This window comes from Lolium rigidum, chromosome 1 (assembly GCF_022539505.1).
Source record: "Lolium rigidum isolate FL_2022 chromosome 1, APGP_CSIRO_Lrig_0.1, whole genome shotgun sequence".
NCBI lineage: Eukaryota > Viridiplantae > Streptophyta > Magnoliopsida > Poales > Poaceae > Lolium > Lolium rigidum.
Genome location: NC_061508.1, coordinates 313,573,649 through 313,587,492, shown reverse-complemented (window position 1 = coordinate 313,587,492; position 13,844 = coordinate 313,573,649).

Below are 13,844 nucleotides of genomic sequence, written 5' to 3'. Positions count from 1 at the left end.
CCATTCTCTGTTGACTGTTGTTATTTTCATTTGTAATTGTCCCTGCTATTTATCTATTCTCTATGCAAATGTTAAAATTAGTAGTTTGACACTTGTAGAAATGAAGTCACTTATATGGTCCTAGATGATGAAGAAACCGAAGATGGTGAGCTTTCGTTGACATACATCCATTCCGCACCTCCGGTCCAATTCGATATCGAGAGTGAGATTGAAATTCAAGATACAACACCACATCCACTTCACCCCAAAAACCAAATGCAATGTTATATGATGCTCACTTTCTTCCACATGATCCGGGGAAAGGGATTCATATTTCAAGTTATGATGTTAATATTTAAGATGATGTTCTGAGATGATATATCCTAAAAGTTCCATGCCAAACTGCCAACCATATGAGCATGCTTTCCCAACAACAAATAAGAAGGGTAAAAATCAACACTTTAGACGATTTATTTAATCATGTAAGACTCTTTTCATGTTTTAGACTATCTATATTGCAATCGTGCACATTTGATGTATGTATTGAATTTCAATGTTGACAATCCATTTATCTTATATATTATATATTCATTACTTTATTTGGCAAACGTTTTTCACAATGTGGGAGATGCAAAAAAATTTGAGGTGTGCCCCCTCCAATTCTTTCCAGGGCCCGCCACTGTTCCCACCTTCCCTGGCGGCTACCGACTTGAACCCCGCCCTAACCCTAACTCCATGTCGGTTGCGCAATGATCGCTAGCAGTTGATCGGTATTGATAAACAGCGATGGCAGGGGATGGGCGGGGGATCGACAGCTAGATGGGAACGGCGGGAGGGGATGGACGGCCACTCCCCTGGACATGGCTCATGACCTTGCGTTGATGTTTGGTATCATGTGTGGTTTGTTTTATGAACTATGTGTGCGTTATATGTAAGACATGATCTATGCACTTTTCCTAGTTGTTTGGGACATGTTAATTATCCAAGTTACAATTGTGGTTGGTACTTTATATATTTCGTGACATGTGTGTTGTTATATATTGTGTCGTATTTACATTATTTTAATGTTATAATGTGTGAAAAATAATATATACACATTGTACTACATACATGCTATTTTTATTCATGTACACAACTTTATATTATCTAAATAAACTCAACAAAACATCCAATTCCATGGTTTGTACATCCAAATAGGAATTGGAATTGTTCACCAGCCTCTGATTCCAACAGGAAATTCCAGACACACCCAAACAGCGAAGAGAATAATTTTAATGGAGAATCAATTAACTTTAGTAAAATAAATTTCGATAAGGAAAGACACGTGAATTATTTTAATGGAGGAAATGATTTTATGTTATTTTCTAAAGAATTGACCTAGCTTATATATACTCCATCCCAAAACTTATGGCTTATATTATTTTTAGAAAGTCAAAGTATATCAAATTTGGCCAAACTTTTACCAAAACATTAACATGCAAAATATAAAATTAATATCATTAAATAGATAATAAAATATATTTTCGTATGAATATATTATATTTTTTGATAGATTGTTCTAAAAATTTGGTTAAACTTTGGTTTGACTTTTCAGAAAAAATATTAGAGGTTTGGGATGGAGGGTAGTAGATGACAATCTTCTCTTTCTTCTCCAAAAATCCAACGTAACGTTTATAAGAGAAGTTTGGTTTCACTTTTTTTTTACGAAACAAATTACTAGATATTCATACATATGTACTCCCTTCATTCTCAAATAAGTGGACATCTAGCTCTAAACTTTGTCGACAAAAGAGTGTACTCCTATCTTCCCAATGCATTTTTAATTGCTTCTCTCTCGTCGCACGGAAATCAAACTCAATAATATTGAGCATATGTTTTCCTTGTTTTCTACATGCACTTAGCTCATTGGGGTGAAAGAATTAAAGATGAGAGATGTATCTTCCCAATGCATTTTTCACTCCATTTCATAATTTGTCTTGAAAAACCCGCGTGTACACTTTTTTTTTGAAAACTAACAATATATTAAGTTAGCAAGCTGCCTTATTAAAAACCTTCCAGTCCCCTTAGGTACCCTAGTAAGGAAAAGAGTGCGTCTGAAACTTGCTGCCAACATCATAATTCAGTTACATCGTGTATCAGGCTGCTCAGAATGCTATCTGGGGCTCATCGTCCCAATTACAATTATATTTATCTAAGAAACCAATCTTAGCTGAAACATTGATACATGTGTGTTATGTAAACAACAATGAGTCCCTAGTAAGCCTCTTGTATAACTAGCTTGTTGATTAATAGATGATCATAGTTTCATGATCATGAATATTGGATGTTATTAATAACAAGGTTATGTTATTATGTGAATGATACAATGGACACACCCAATTAAGCGTAGCATAAGATCACGTCATTAAGTTATTTGCTATAAGCTTTCGATACATAGTTACCTAGTCTTTATGACCATGAGATCATGTAAATCACTTATACCGGAAAGGTACTTTGATTACATCAAACGCCACTCGCGTAAATGGGTGGTTATAAAGGTGGGATTAAGTATCCGGAAAGTATGAGTTGAGGCATATGGATCAACAGTGGGATTTGTCCATCCCGATGACGGATAGATATACTCTGGGCCCTCTCGGTGGAATGTCGTCTAATAGCTTGCAAGCATATGAATGGTTCATAAGAGACCACATACCACAGTACGAGTAAAGAGTACTTGTCATGAGACGAGGTTGAACGAGGTATAGAGATACCAATGATCAAACCTCGGACAAGTAAAATATCGCGTGACAAAGGGAATTGGTATCGTATGTGAATGGTTCATTCGATCACTAAAGTCATCGTTGAATATGTGGGAGCCATTATGGATCTCCAGATCCCGCTATTGGTTATTGGTCGGAGTGAGTACTCAACCATGTCCGCATAGTTCACGAACCGTAGGGTGACACACTTAAAGTTGGATGTTGAAATGGTAGAACTTGAATATGGAATGGAGTTCGAATATTTGTTCGGAGTCCCGGATGAGATCCCGGACATCACGAGGAGTTCCGGAATGGTCCGGAGAATAAGATTCATATATAGGATGTCATTTTATGTGAATTAAAATGATGCGGAAGGTTCTATGGAAGGTTCTAGAAGGTTCTAGAAAAGTCCGGAAGAAACCACCAAGGAAGGTGGAGTCCCGGAGGGACTCCACCTCCATGGCCGGCCAACCCTAGTGGGGGAGGAGTCCCAAGTGGACTCCCCTATGGGGGCCGGCCACCCCCCACATGGAAGGGGGGAATCCCACCCAAGTGGGATTCCCACCTTGGGTAGGTTTCCCTATCACATGGAAGGTTTTGGGTTCGGGTCTTATTCGGAGACTTGTAGTCCAACACTTGGGGCTTCCACCTATATAATGAGGGGCCAAGGGGAGGGGCCGGCCAACCCCAAGACCACAACCCGGCCGCCCCCTTGAGTGGCCGGCCACCCCCTCCCAAACCCTAGCTGCCCCCTCTCCTCCATAGCTCCCGCGTGCTTTAGCGAAGCTCCGCCGGAGTTCTCCACCGCCACCGACACCACGCCGTCGTGCTCGTCGGATTCAAGAGGAGCTACTACTTCCGCTGCCCGCCGGAACGGGAGGTGGACGTCGTCTTCATCAACAACCGAACGTGTGACCGAGTACGGAGGTGCTGCCCGTTCGTGGCGCCGTGATCAAGATCTTCTACGCGCTTTTGCAAGCGGCAAGTGAACGTCTACCGCAGCAACAAGAGCCTCATCTTGTAGGCTTTGGAATCTCTTCAAGGGTGAGACTCGATAATCCCCTCGTTGCTACCATCTTCTAGATTGCATCTTGGCTTGGATTTCATGTTCGCGGTAGGAAAACTTTTGTTTTCTATGCAACGTTATCCTACAGTGGTATCAGTGCCGTGTCTATGCATAGATGGTTGCACGAGTAGAACACAATGTTTTTGTGGGCGTTGATGCTCTTGTTATCTTTATTTGAGTACTTTGCATCTTTATGGCATAGTGGGATGAAGCGGCTCGGACTAACTTTACATGACCGCGTTCATGAGACTTGTTCCTCGTTCGACATGCAACTTGTATTGCATAAGAGGCTTTGCGGGTGTCTGTCTCTCCTACTATAGTAAAGATTCAATTTACTCTTCTATTGACAACACTAGTATCACCGTTGTGGTTCATGATCGTAGGTAGATTGGATCTCACTCGAAAACCCTAAACCACGTAAAATATGCAAACCAAATTAGAGAACGTCTAACTTGTTTTTGCAGGGTTTGGTGATGTGATATGGCCATAATGTGATGATGAATATGTATGAGATGATCATTATTGTATTGTGGCAACCGGCAGGAGCCTTATGGTTGTCTTTAAATTTCATGTTGAATAGTATTTCAAAGTAGTTGTAATAGTTGCTACATGAGGTGAACAATCATGAAGACGGCGCCATGGACCTTGACGCTACGCCGACGATGATGGAGATCATGCCCGTTGATGATGGAGATCATGTCCGTGCTTTCGAGATGAAGATCGAAGGCGCAAAGACTAAAGGGCCATATCATATCATATATGAATTGCATGTGATGTTAATCCTTTATGCATCTTATTTTGCTTAGATCGCGACGGTAGCATTATAAGATGATCCCTCACATTAATATCAAGATAATAAAGTGTTCTCCCTCGTATGCACCGTTGCCAAAGTTCGTCGTTTCAAAGCATCTCGTGATGATCGGAAGTGATAGATTCAACGTTCATATACAACGGGTGTAAGCCATGTTGCACACGCGGAATACTTGGGTTTGCTTGACGAGCCTAGCATGTACAGACATGGCCTCGGGACAACGGAAACCGAAAGGTTGAACACGAGTCATATGGATGATATGATCAACATGTTGATGTTCACCATTGAAGCTACATCATCTCACGTGATGATCGGTTTTGGTATAGTGGATTTGGATCGTGTACCACTTAACAACTATGAGGGATGTTGTATTAAGTGGGAGTTCATTAGTAATTAGATTAAAACATGAACTAATTATCATAAACATAGTCTGAGTAGTATTTTGAATTAATTTTGTAGTATTGGCATCCGTTTTCTACCATGCGCTAGTCTTGTTATTGAGATAGAAATACTGTTAAAATCCGACAAGAAACTTTACGGATTGGTACCGTATTGTTAAAGAATCAAGAATTGATTAAGTCCTATTGCAAACTTTTAGTAAACCTCACATTGTTGATTCAAAGAGCTATGGTTTCAATTAGTACCTAAAGTTATCTTGTCTCCGTGAAACTTGAAGTTCAAATCTGTTTGAAAAGTAAGGAGCTGAAAATTTAGTTTTCAGAAATAATCAAGGTATGAGATATATGTGATATCTAAGACCTTATTGCAAGATGATTGACATAGGCATCCCAAATGGGCCTGCCGAAGATGGTACCCGGGGTTTACTGGAGGCCCAATACCCGAAGAATAAGAAGATTCGGAAGTCCAAGATTTACTAAGGAAAGATAAGAGTTGTAATAGGAAGTGTTGTTTGTAATCCGGCGGGATGAGTTAGAAACCGTCCCGGACTCGTAAACTTGTATAGCACGAATCCCTCGGCTCCACCGCCTATATAAAGGGGGAGTCGAGGGACGAAGAATAAATCGAATCATTGTCTGCAAATCCTAGTTTTCATATTCGTCGAGTACTTTCCGGCTGAAACCTTCGAGATCTACTTACCCTCTACTTCCAACTAAACCCTAGCCTACAATCCAGAGGCATTGACAAGTTGATACCTTGTCAATTGGCGCCGTCTGTGGGAACTAGAGGCGTAAGGAGCTGATCTCGATGGCACGCTCAAGATCTTCGACATCGTCAACCGCAAGCAACACAATGGATCGAGGTTAACAGTATCGCCGCTGGTCTTGTCGATTTTGTTCCTCACCCACCCTCCCGTTTGGATGCATATGCGTATCCGCGGAGCCCATGGAGATGACGTTCGGAAGGTTTCACTTTCGCGTCGAGAAGGAAGGATCGTATCGTGTCGAGATTCCGATTTCGTCGGGATCGTCGGTGATCGATTCAGATTTTTCAAACTATGCATCGTCAACCGAGTCGGAGAAGAAGAAACCTCGGCGACACGCTACGTCAGCACTCGAGCAAGAGAGAAACTCGCCAAGATCTTCAACGACATGTCGTTTGAGTCATCTGCGGACTCATATATAAGCGATGGCTCAAGCGATGTCGACAGTTACGACTTCATCGACAAATCTCTCACATTGGGCAAGGTCTTCATCAATCTCAACGATGATGTCACCAAACCCAACGTAGATCTGAGTACAAAGTATCATCAGATTTACGCCATTGAAGATCAAGAGGAGACATCTGAGGCTTTCGACAGTTTGGGAAATCCATACGTCGATCCCTCTAATCTGCGACAAGGCCTGGGCAACAAATACGTCGGGCCAGAGCCGCGAGATAGAGTTCAACTCTCACAAGCAGCGTGGGACAGAGCCGCAAGAGCTATGAACGGCACAGAACCAATGGCTACCACAGCCACACCAGAAGAATTGCAAGCATATCAATATAGGCTCGCACGAGCTGCCGAGGAATTGGAAAAACAGACATGACTGAGTTGAACAGGAGAAAGGAGGCAGCTTCTGCATCCAGCAGGAGAAGGGCAGATCTAAGTCGACAATCTAGAACTACGGGTGATAGCCACCGGGAGGCGCGGAACAGAGCAAGATCAAGGCTGCAACACATACCCGAAGCAGAAAGAGAGCACTTGGTCCGTAACCTCGACATGTCCTTCATGTCGATAGATACAAGAGGAAACATCATCCCTAAGACACCGGAGGCTGGGTATATGGCGACACATGCTTTTATCCTTGCGTCTAAACCACCTCCGGGTGATCCAAGGGAAACATTGTACAATATGGCGGTAGCAGGAGTTGGAGCTATGGGGACAGCGTTTGTATCAACGCCTCCCGAAGGAGTGGCAAGGCAAAATAGTCCACGACCTGCGAGCAGCAACAGCGGCAGCACTCGAAGGGCCAAGTGGAGCAAGAGACACAGCAGACACAGGCAAGAGTCGACGTAGCGCGGCAAAGCGTAAGGGATCATCGGCAATCTCCGGAATTGACCGACGAAGATATGTGTGGCTTGCCATGCTTTACAAGGAGAGTCCGGAAAACTCGAGTCCCCTCAGGATTCAAGTTACCCGATAATTTCAAGAAGTTCGACGGCCTTCAAGATCCAGAGGATTGGCTAGTCGATTATCTGGAGACGGTGAAGCTCACAGGAGGAACTAGGGCAACAGCCATGCAAAGTATCCAGGTGCATTTGAGTGGAGCCGCACGATCTTGGATAAAGAAACTCGCTCCAGGATCCATCGACAGCTGGGAAAGTTTCGAGGATGTGTTCGTCAAGAACTTTAGATCCACGTGCAAAAAACCCGCGTCGTTAGAGGAGTTGAGAGCGTGTCGACAGAAGCCAGATGAGCCAATGAGGAAGTACATCCAGAGGTGGAATATCATTAAAAACTCAGCAGAAAATATATCTGACGAGAGAGCAATAGATGCGTTTGTCGCAGGAGTCAGGCGTGGAGATTTCGTCGAAGACTTGGGAAGGACCAATCCAAAGACAGTATCCGCGTTAATGGAGATAGCAAATAAATGGGCAGATGGAGAAGACGCTGTCCACAACAAAAGACACAGGTCGCCAGAGGAGGACCGCGGTCGAAACTATCAACCGAGGCGAAGATTTCCTCGGACGTACCAGAACTACGACGCTCCAGGACAAATTTCGGCAGGTTTTCGGACAAATACAGGAGGAAACAACAGAGATGATTACCAGAGAAGCAGTGAGCAGCGAGGTGATAACAGGGATGATTCACGCAACAGGCAAAACAGCGGGCCTAGGTTCCCAAGACCTTTCGTGTCCCCTGAAGAGATGATGAACGGACCGTGCCGGATGCATTTTTTCCTCGACAGCAACGGAAAAAGACAGTCAGGACACTTGCAGAAGGATTGCCGAAATTTTCAAGCAATGTTGCGGTATGCGAGAACGCTAATGCGCGGGCAGCACGGAGAAATCCTCGAGAACCCGGAAGCGAGATTCACTTGCCGCCTCCTCCCGCGATTACGGACGACAATCGGCATCAGCTCGGAATAGCGGCAGCACTCTGCACCACCACCTTATGTTGATCCTAATTCCAATGGAGCAAGTGTTGATGATTCGAAAGGGAAGGCCGTCCAATAGAGCTCGAAAAGTAATCTCACGACAGGTGTTTATGGCAGAGAAAATGCCTCCACCAACGAGTTGAGTACCTTAATTGGTCAGGACAAGATATCGGCTTCACAATAGCGGATCATCCGCAGCAAGTTCCTCGACCAGGGCGGTCAGCACTTATTCCGCCGGCGGTTATCGCGGGATTTGATGTCTCTCGAGTGTTCATAGACGGCGGCAGCGAGTTTAAACCTTATGTATGCGGATACATTGAGGAAGATGAACATATCCTTAGCAAACTTGAAACCAACGGACACAAGGTTCCACGGCATCACACCGGAGAAACCAAGTTATCCATTGGGAAAGATCAATCTCGACGTTCGGCTTTGGGACCCGAGAAAATTATAGAATCGAGAGGCTCGAGTTTGAAGTCGTGGATTTTCCGTCGCAATATCACGCTCCGTTGGGACGACCAGCATATGCTAGATTTATGGCAGTGCCACACTATACATACTTGTTGTGGAGGTTGCCTGGACCAAAGGGACCAATCACAGTTAAAGGAAGCTTTGCCTTAGCCGATAAGTGCGACAAGGATTTCCACCGGTTGTCAGAAACCTTTGGGATGCAAGCTGAGTACTTGGCGTCAAAAAGCATGACTGATTACGACGCATCGCCGAGACGTTGGAAGGCCAAACAAAGAATCAACTTTCAGTACCGAGAAAAATTCAAAAGAGGTGCGGATTCACCCGACGTGACCCAAAAAAGACGACATCTATCGCAAACGACATGGATATCGCATAGGAAAGCGCGCTCGTCGAGTTCCTCCGTGAGCACCTGGAAAATCTTCGCATGGTGTCCAGTCGACATGCCGGAGTACCCGGGGAACTTGCCGAGCACCACCTAAACTTGGATCCACTAGCGAGACCAATCAAACAACCTTTGCGGCGTTTTTCGGAACCAAACCGCAAAGCCATGCTCGTCGAAATTAATCGACTACAAGAAGCTGGTTTTATCAAAGAGATATTCACGTAAGCCACATGGGTAGCAAATCCTGTGCTTGGTGCCGAAGAAAAACACTAAGGTCCTTCGCATGTGCGTCGACTTTACGTGTGTCAATAAACATTGTCCAAAGGATCACTTTCCCCTCCCGAGGATCGATCAAATTATCGACTCTACGGCTGGATGTGAACGTCTTTCCTTCCTGGATGCATATTCTGGTTATAACCAGATCAGATTGAAAGAAGATGATGAAGTAAAGACCGCGTTTATTACACCGTACGGCGTGTTTTGCTACGATAACAATGCCCTTTGGTCTAAAAAATGCGGGAGCAACATATCAAAGGATGATGCGAAGTGTTTGGCGACACGAGATTGGGAAGAACGTGCAAGTATACATTGATGATGTCGTCATAACATCAAAAAAGGGGCAACGCTGATCGAGGATCTCAAGGAAACCTTCGACAACCTTGATAAGTTCTGCCTCAAACTGAACCCGACGAAGTGTTCCTTTGGCGTCCCAGCAGGAGAACTTTTGGGGTTTCTAGTCTCAGCAAGAGGGATTGAAGCAAATCCCGACAAAATACAGGCTATCGTAACAATGAGGAAGCCAACAAAGTTGAAGGAGATACAACAACTAACGGGGCGAGTCGCAGCTTTGAGCAGATTCGTCGCTAGGCTGGGAGAAAAAGCACTGCCGTTCTACGCTTTGATAAAACAAGGAGATAAATTTCAGTGGAACGAAGAAGCCGACGTAGCTTTCGAGGATTTGAAGCGCACAATTTCGACACCGCCAATTCTGGTGGCACCAAAAGAAAGGGAACCCCTCCTGCTATATATCGCAGCCACACCCCAAGTGGTGAGCACGGTGCTAGTTGTCGAAAGGGAAGAAGAAGGAAAACTCCACGGCGTGCAAAGGCCAGTATACTTCGTCAGCGAAGTTTTATCACCATCAAAACAAAGGTATCCGCAGTACCAAAAGATAGCGTATGGAGTATTCACGACAGCACGAAAATTGCGCCACTATTTTTCGGCACATCCGATCATAGTGGTCAATGAAGCTCCCTTGTCAAATATACCGAACAACCCGAGAGCTACGGGTCGTGTCTCCCTTTGGGGAATAGAACTTTCCCTCGGGACATCACGTATGAAAAAAGAAAAGCAATAAAATCGCAAATACTGCCGGACTTCATCGCAGAGTGGATGGAGTTGCAAAATACAGGACCTCCAGATCTATCGAGAACTTGGACCATGAACTTCGACGGGTCCAAAAGACTGGAAGGAGCTGGCGCAGGAGTAGTACTCATATCACCTGAAGGCGACAAGTTGAAGTACATCCTTCGGATGACGTTCCCTAACGCATCCAACAATGAAGCAGAATATGAGGCTCTCATACACGGAATGAAGATGGCGAAAGCCTGCGGAGCAACTCGACTAAAAATCTTTGGCGACTCACAGCTGGTGGCACAGCAAGTTATGAACCAATGTGATGCAGTCAATGATAGCATGATGGCATACAAGGAGGTATACAACGAACTCGAGAAGTTGTTCGATGGATGCGAAGTAAACCATATTAGCAGATTGAGCAACGACGAAGCCGATGTTCTTGCAAACATCGGGTCGCAATGCCTTGCGGTCCCGCCGGTGTATTCGGGGAAGAAATAACAGAGAGATCCACTAAGTCGACAAAATCAAAAAAGAAGGAGAAGAAACCCTCGGGGCTACCAAGGAAAAGCAAGAGGACGAAGAAGAAGATCAGGACCTGGTCATGGTAATACGAATACCGTGGATGCAGCCGTACATATCATACATCCCGAGGAAAGAAATACCCGACGATCCAGGTTGAGGCAAGGCGAGTAATTCGACGCTCCAAAGCTTTCACGGTGGTCAAGGGAGAATTGTATAAGCGAAGTATTTCAGGCGTCTTGCAAAGGTGCGTCACACCAGAGGAAGGAAGAATAATTCTGAAGGATGTACACGAGGGAATATGTGGCCACCACGCAAGTAGTCGAGCTATCGCAGCCAAAGTTTTTCGAGCAGGATTCTACTGGTTGACAGCAATCGAAGACGCCAAGGACATAGTAAGAACTTGCGACGCGTGTCAAAGGTTTGCCGCAAAACCTCACTCTCCAGCAGCAGAGTTAGCACCAATACCATTGTCATGGCCCTTTGCTCAATGGGGACTTGATATGGTGGGTAAGTTACACAAATCCTGGCCAGGAGGAAAGGAGTACATGCTAGTAGCTGTCGACAAGTTTACAAAATGGATAGAAGCGAAGCCGATAAATTCACTCGGATGGAGCATCCAGCAGTAAAATTCGTAAAAGGCCTCGTCTTCAGATTTGGAGTGCCCCATAGCATCGTCACGCACAACGGCGACAACTTCACATCCCATGAATTCAAAGATTATTGCGAAGAGGTGGGTATCAAGCTGAACTTTGCGTCAGTTGCACATCCTCAAACCAATGGGCAAGTCGAGAAAGCCAATGGTATCATCTGCAATGGCATCAAGAAGCGCTTGTTAGGACCACTCGGAAAAAGCTCGACATACCTGGCCGAAGAACTACCAAGCGTGTTGTGGAGCATCCGAACAACACCAAACACAAGCAACACAGAAACTCCGTTTTTCCGGTTCATGGAGCAGAAGCAGTACTACCAATCGAGATAGAGCACAACTCTCCACGTGTCGCTGAATATGATAAAGAAACATCGAGAAGAGCGCTAGAGGACGACGTCGACGCACTTGATGAAACTCGAGATGAAGTATTATCTCGGGTAACCAAATATCAACAGGACTTGAAGAACTACCACAGTCGACGTTTGCGGCCAAGATCTTTTCAGGTGGGCGACCTAGTTCTTCGGCTCACGCAAAAAAGTCATGAAAAACTCGAGTCACCATGGCTTGGCCCTTACATCGTAACGGAAGTAATCGGAGGAGGAGCATATAGGATAAAGGACAAGAAGACAGGGGTGGAGGAGCCAAACCCCTGGAACGTGGCGCAACTTAGGCGATTCTACGCCTAGAGTTGAAATATAGTCCTTGGAAAACTTCAATGTACTGAAACGCCCGCGAGTTTTCAGACGCACTCTTTTCCTTTTTCGGGGCACCGAGTGGGGCCGGAGAAGGTTTTTAATGAGGCGGGCTCGCGGTGCTGCAATATAAATAAAGATAGTGACAATATAACTTTTCTTCTTTATCGACATGACCAAAATCTTTGCCCCGACGAATTTCAATATAGCTCATCGACAAAAGAAAAACCTTGCCTTGGTATTCAAATACCTCGTGAGTCAATAAAAATACAAAATAGTACTCAGTAAAACGCTCGGGGGCTCATATTCACCTTAAGTATATATATGCCTTGGTTTAAAACCTCGCAAATATACAAATATAATAAAGAGTCACCGAAACACTCGGGGGCTAGACAAACAGAGAAATATAATGATTGCTTTACAATATAGTCATGGATTACAAAGAAGAAATATCTACAAGAAGAAAATAACTAGTCTTGATTCAGTATGTCATCAAGAGTAACTCTGTTTTCCTCAGGAGCAGCACCAAGAAAATCGGCATAATGGCCATCGGCAAAAAAGTCGGCATCCATCCGAAGCAGATCCTCAATCATTTCTTCGGCTATGGGCGTAACCTTCGTATTAATCCTGTCAACACCAACTCTCCGACGTTTTACCTTTTGGTGAACTTTCTCGACAACCCGGGTAAGGTCAAGTTTCGAGTGGCAGATCTGGAGCATGATAAGAGCAAATCTGGCGCCAGCTACTAGTTGAGCTCTGACAAAATCATGGATACTGCGAGCATCCTTAAACCTTTCCATCAATTCAGGAAGAGTTTTTGGTTGGACGTTTCGAGGAAACATGGAGTTGTAAACCATGGACAAGGTCTTGGTGCAGAAGTCAAGGAAATCGCGAGTTTGAAGGGTGCGATCTTGAAATCTGACAATCTGGCGGGTCCTCTCCGGGGTAGCCCAAAACAAAGAACCATGATCCAGGGAAAGATTAACAAGGAGGTTTGTCCTAGCACTTACTCTCTCTTCCTCGGCAGCAGCATCAGTAAAGGCACCTATCAGAATAAAGAAGTGGAAACCTTTAAGAGACAATAGCATGAAGATGAAAGATATCAGAGGATGAAACAGGCATACCCGACATATCTGCAGCTGCTTCATTCATTAATTCGAGCATGAAATTTTCTCGAATAGTCGCCTTTTCAGCCTCGGAAGCAGCAAACTCCTTGGCAGCCACGGCCTCGCGAGCTTGCTGGAGAGCAACTTTTTCGGTTTCAGATGACTTGCGAGCTTGTTCCATCATCACAAGTGTTTGTTTCTTTGCATACTGAAGCTGCTGTCGAAGTTCGTCCAGTTCTTGCGACAAGGTATCGTCGACGAGTGCGATGATCAGCAAAAGTTCTCCTCGCGTGAGAAGAAGAAGGCGACACATTGGAAGGAGCGGAAGTTGGAGTATAGTTATCAAATATCAACTGAAATATAAACAGGATAAAATCAAACGACAAGCAAAGATAGAATTTTTCATTAATTTCTTGGAATAATTACAAAGGCATTACAGTGGAGCTAAGGAAATACGTGTCGCTAAACGATTACTTTGGCGACAAAAGCAAAAGAAACAAAGAAAAACAGAGGCATGCAACTAGACCTCCGGC